Source organism: Cynocephalus volans, chromosome 3 (genome assembly GCF_027409185.1).
Source record: "Cynocephalus volans isolate mCynVol1 chromosome 3, mCynVol1.pri, whole genome shotgun sequence".
NCBI classification, from domain to species: domain Eukaryota; kingdom Metazoa; phylum Chordata; class Mammalia; order Dermoptera; family Cynocephalidae; genus Cynocephalus; species Cynocephalus volans.
The window spans coordinates 8029840-8036211 of NC_084462.1; the positions used below are offsets into that span (position 1 = coordinate 8029840).

Sequence of the window (6372 nt, forward strand, 5' to 3'; positions counted from 1 at the left end):
GCTCACATCACTATGAAGAAAAGTTCCACAATAGGCTATCTATAAACTGGGTGCTGGTAGCATGGCTCACTCCAAGTCTGAAGGCCTCAAAAGAAGGGAAGCCGATGGTGTACTTGATGTCAGTCCTGGAACCCAAAAGCGTCTCGAGCTCTGATATCCATGGACAGGAGAGAAGAGTGTATCCCACCTCCAGTGGATCAAGAGATCTTCACCTCTTTCCTGTCTTTTGTTCTCTCTAGACCCCTAGTGGATTGGATGGTTCCTACCCACAGTGAGAGTGTGTCTTTCCCACCCAGGCCACTCAGACTCTCATACTTAATCTCTGCTGGAAACACCCTCATGGACACACCTAAAAAGATAACTTTACCAGGTTTCTCAACATTCCTTCATCTAACCAAGTTGACATCTAGAATTAACCTTCACACGTCCACCCCTTGTCAACTTGGTGTCCATGCTATCTCCTTAAATCACACTTAATTTTCCAATGATACAATAACATAATAGTTTTGCCTTGCATGATACGCTACACTGTGTACAACTGGAAATGCATTAATCCTTTCCCAAGAAGAAAAAGGTGAAGTCCATAGATGATATTTACTCTTCTTCTAATATCCCAAACCTTAAAATTGCAAATACTATGAAGTAAGGTTAACAACATTTAAATGCTGGTATAAAGTCAGTAGGCCTCATGGTACATGATAGAGAACAAGAGGAACAAAAATGAAGATAATTGCTTAATATGTGTGCAGTATATATACATAGAGACATATTCTTAACACAATAGGGAGAACAATTACAATCCTCATTTCTGTAACTGGTCACGTGGTTGAACCTGGTATTTATATCTACGCTTCTCCTACCCACTCTGTATTCCCTTTGCCTTCAGTGAGCACCTCAGCAGGTCGTGGTTCTTTACTTGGTGGAGTCACCCAAATATTCATCCCTGAAGAGTCAGGGCCATTCGTAGTATTGCCTCGATTTTGTTGTTGTAATTTTTCATTGACCTTAATCATAGGGCATGGTAGTACTAAGAGACATCCGAAGGAATCTCCTGTATTCTAGATATAATCTTCCTTACTTGATTGTGAAGTAGTAGTCCAACTTGGTAGCCTGTGTCAATCACCCCAGCCAACACAGTAATGCCTTTCTTAGCCTCTTGACTCAGAGGCATGAGGAGCCTAAAGTGGCCAGGTGGCAGCCTTAACTTCCACTTCAATGTTATCATTTTTGTGTTTCCTGATGGAAACATTCCTCCCTCTGGAACCAAGACCACTGGACCAGCAGAGAATAAAGTTGTGCAGACAGGAAGTAAAGATTTTGCTAATGGGTCCCTAGGGGTAAGGGTGAATGGTGCCACTTCTGTTTCCTTCCCTTGATTCCTGGACCTGTGAATCCTGGCTATGGGAGAAATAGGACCATATATTGCCCACAGATTTAGAGCATATACAGCCTTCTGGAAACTTTGCCCCAGCCCTGCAAGGTATTGTCACCTAGCTGGCACTGAAACTGTGACTTCAAAAGGCCATTCCACTGTTCTATCAGTCTGGCTGCTTCAGGATGATGGGCAACATGATAAAACCACTGAATTCCATGAGCATGAGTCCATTGCTGCACTTCTTTAGCTGTAAAGTGAGTTCCTTGGTCAGGAGCAATGCTGTGTAGAATGCCATGATGGTGAATAAGTCATTCTGTGAGTCCACGGATGGTAGTTTTGGCCTAAGCAATTTGTGCTGGGAAGGCAAATCCATATCCAGAGTAAGTGTCTATTCCAGTAAAAACAAAACAATGTCCCTTCCATGGTGGAAGTGGTCCAATGTAATCAACCTGCCACCAGGTGGCTGGCTGATCACCTAGGGAATGGTGCCATATTGGGGGCTCAGTGTTGGTCTCTGATGGTGGCAGACTGGACACTCAGCAGTTGCCGTAGCCAGATTGGCCTTGGTGAATGGAAGTCCATGTTGCTGAGCCCATGCATAACCTCCATCCCTGCCACCATGGCCACTTTGTTCATGAGCCCACTGAGCAATGACAGGGGTGGCCGGAGAAAGAGGCTGAACAGTATCCACAGAACAGGACATCCTATCCACCTGATCATTAAAGTTCTCTTCTGTTGAGGTTACCTTTTGATGGGCATTCACCTGGGAAACAAATATCTTCACATCCTTTGTCGACTCTGAGAGGTCCATCCACATACCTCTTTGCTGAAGTTCAGCTTCAGCGAGGTTTGGGTACCCGAAAAGGGAGAGAGAGGGTCCCAGAAAATAAGAAAAAAAGACAGAAACCTCAATGCATCAATATGCACGTTCTCTCTCTGTGGGCTGTCAGCGTGTTGCAGCTGGAGCCGAGTAGACCATGAGACAATGCCTTTTATTTAGATTTTTCTCTGCAGGGGGGGTTTGGGTACTATTTTTATTGTATCAGCAAGCTTAAATCAATAGGCCAAAAAGCAGGGAGGAAACTTTTTTAGAGGTCAACTAGTCCTTTTTGTCAGCATGTCTCAGGAGATCAACTCGTGCTTCCTTTTCCTAGAATCAGGTTATCAGATCGGCCATCCCTTCATTTCCTTGAAGTTATCTTGTGACCTTTTTCTGTTAGCAAGCTGTGGTTAATATCCACCCTATTAACAGGGTGGCAGTTATTTTGTTTAAATACAACTTTGCTAAAAGGAAAAATGTTACCATTTAAATTCTAATGGGGGTCTAATGATTTTATGTTCTAATGGAATGAACCTACTATTCATCTGGTAAAAAAGCAGTGGATATTTGAGCAGCATTATCATGCACATTTTAAGGTTATGCATTGGCTGTGGCCCTGTAATCTTGATCTAAATGTTAAAGTGTCCTTGTGCACAGCACCATACCTCACAAAACTAGGTGTACTCTCTTATTCTTCTAAGATCGAATTTTGCAGGTTTAATAATTTTACAGCATATATTTTTATCCCAACTCCTAATTCTTAATGATTTATTTAAAACTGGAAACCACAAAGTAAAGGGAATTCTATGGATTCATTCCCATATACTTAATTTATCCCAATCATATAATTTCCCATTAATACTAACCATTCTCTTGCCATTCATATAATCTCCAGTAAATGATGTTTGCCAACTTACATCATACTTTGTACATCCCCTGGGAGTGTACCAAATTTTTCATTTTATCATTTTATATCCCATGTAACCATATGCCCACATGGTGGGAAGAGGATAAGGACTTCTTTTATTTATTAATTTCTCTGGTAAAGGCAATTGCTCATGATTAATCATGACCAATGTTTCTGAAACATCCATTGGCGTAATTAATTGACTTAAAAGGGACAATTTGGTGGCTGAGCCAGTGGCGCCCTCGGGAGAGTGCGGCTCTGGGAGCGCGGTAACACTCCCGCCATGGGTTCAGATCCTATATGGGAATGGCTGGTGCACACACTGGCTGAGTGTCAGTCATGAAAAAGACAAAAAAAAAAAAGGGACAATTTGGAATTGTTCAATTTTCCCGGATCTTTGGTGGGACTATCTAATTTTATGACAACAACTGTTTGTGTGTCATTTTCTGCATCTTTTGGAAACTCAGGAAACTGCCACACTGACCAAAACATCAAAAGAGAAAGTAAAAGCAGTACCACTATGCCAAGGCAGATATCCTTACAATTAAAGCAAGTGCTTGTAGCTGTGGTCTTTTCAGCAGCTCTCCCTCCGGCGGTCTTGACAACTTGGAGAGGTCAGCCAAAGCTATTCCTTTCAGGACTCTGCCATGGCATCGACTGCACCACTTCTTCCCCAAATTTCTTTCATACCAATTTTCCAATCTTGTTCCTTCCATGTCCTTGACCATCCAGTTAAACCATTGGCTATTGCCCATGAATCAGTATATAATCACACATCTGGCCATTTCTCCTTCCAGGCAAGTGCACATCCAAGTGCACTGCCCAAAGTCCTGCCCATTGAGAAGATTCCCCATCACCACTCTCCTTCAGGGTGTCCCACAAAAGGGGTGCAGTGCCGCCAGCTGTCCACTTTCAGGTGGTGCCTGCATATCGTGTGGAACCATTTGTAAACCAGGCTCTAGACTTTTCTTCCTCTGTGAACTGATCATAGGGAACTCTCCATGTGGCCATAGGTGCAGCTGAGGAAGAGAATGCAGAGTATCAGGAGTAGGAACCATGGGCATTTGGGACACTTCTTCTTGGAACTTACTTGAGCTTTCAGGACCGGCTTGGGCCTGATCATGTATATATCATTTCCATTTGATGGTCGAGTGCTGCTGTACATGCCCAACCTTATGACTTGCTGGGTCAGGTAACACCCAGTTCATGAAGGGCAGCTCAAGTTGGATGGTAACTTGGAGGCCCATAGTCAAGCATTCAGTTTCTACTAAGGCTCAATAGCAGGCTAAGAGCTGTTTCTCAAAAGGAGAGTAGTTATCTGTGGATGAAGGCAGGGCTTTGCTCCAAAATCCTAAGGGTCTCCACTGTGATTCATCTATAGGGGCCTGCCAAAGGCTCCATACTGTATCCCTATCTGCAACTGACACTTCAAGGATAATTTGGTCTGCTGGATCATATGGCCCAAGAGGAAGCGCAGCTTGCACAGCAGCCTGGACATGTTGCAGAGCCTTGTCCTGCTCTGGGTCCCACCTGAAAACTTGCAGCCTTTGGTGTCACTCAGTAGATGGTCCAGAACAACACACCCAAGTGAGGAATGTGTTGCCTCCAAAATCCAAATAGGCCCACTAGGTACTGTGCCTCTTTCTTGGTTGCAGGAGGGGCCAGATGTAACAACTTATCCTTCATCTTAGAAGGGATATCTTGACATGCCCCACACCAATGGACCACAGGAAATTTAACTGAGGTAGAAGGCCCTTGAATTTTAGTTGGATTTATTTCCCATCCTTTGACATGTAAATGTCTTACCAGTAAGTCCAGAGCAGTTGCTACTTCATGCTCACTAGGTTCAGTCAGCATAACATCATCAATGTAATGGACCAGCATAATGTCTGTGGAAGGGAAAGGTGATCAAGATCCATGAGAACTAAATTGTGACATAGGGCTGGAGAGTTGATATACCCCTGAGGTAGTACACTAAAGCAAAATTGTACTTTGCCAGCTGAAAGCAACCTGCTTCTGGTGGGCCTTATTGACAAAAATGGAGAAAAAGGCATTTGCCAAATCAATAGCTGCATACCAGGTACCCGGAGATGGGTTGATTTGTTCAAGCAATGAAACCACATCTGGTACAGCAGCTACAATTGGAGTCACCACTTGATTAAGCTTACAATAATCCACTGTCATCCGCCAAGATCCATCTGTCTTCTTTATGGGCCAAATAGGAGAGTTGAATGGGGATATGGTGGGAATCACCACCCATGCCTCTTTCAAGTCCTTGATAGTAGCACTAATCTCTGCAATACCTCCAGGGATGCACTATTGTTTTTGTTTTACTATTTTCCTGGGTAGGGGAAGCTCTAATTACTTCCATTTGGTCCTACCCCCCATAATTGCCCTCATTCCACAGGTCAGGGAACCAATGTGGGGATTCGGCCAGCTGCTAAGTATGTCTATTCCAATTATTCATTCTGGAACTGGGGAAATAACCACAGCATGGGTTCAGGGACCCACTGGACCCACAGGAAGTCAGACCTGAGCTAAGACTTTATTAATCACTTGGCTCCCTTAAGCTCATATTTTAACTAGAGGACCACTGTGATGTTTTGGGTCTCCTGGAATCAATGTCAATTCAGATCCAGTGTCTAATAGTCCCCAAAAGGTCTGATTGTTTACCTTTCCCCAATGTACATTTACTCTGGGTAAAAGGCCACAGGTCTCCTTGGAGAAGGATGGGAGAAAGATTAATAGAGTAAAGTTTTGGTAGTATACCAGGGTCTTTCCTCAAGGAGACCTGGCCACCCGTTCATTCGAAGGGTTCTGGGCTTGTAAACTGGCTCAAGTCTGGGAATTGATTGAGGGGCCGTGACTCTCTGTTTTAATGATTCAAGTTAGACTTTTGTTCACTTGACCTAGAAGTTTTCTGCCGATACAGATCAAGTAAGAATTTAGTAGGCTTGCTGTCTATTTGACTTACAGGAACACCATGAGTAACTAAACAATGCCATAGATCTATATGAGTCAGACTATTCTGATTATTGCTTTGCCTCTGTGGTCCAGTATGGTAACTGTGCCCACCTTGCCTTTGTCAGTTGAGTGCTGCCACTTGGCCCCTGCCACCCTGGGATCCAATTAGTCCCATTGCATTTAAGTGTTCCCATTGCTTGACTGTGGTTCCCACTGTAAGGTCTGCTCTACAGAGAAGGGCAATAACAGGGCTCTTCAGGGATGCTGGGGCTCCCCTCACAAATCAATTTCTCAAAGTGTCAGTAA

General features: G+C 43.8%; 1 pseudogene; it reads right to left on the reverse strand.

Moving 5' to 3' along the window:
- Positions 1-793: 793 nt before the first annotated feature.
- LOC134372388 (uncharacterized) lies at positions 794-5902 on the reverse strand (annotated as a pseudogene).
- Positions 5903-6372: the final 470 nt, after the last annotated feature.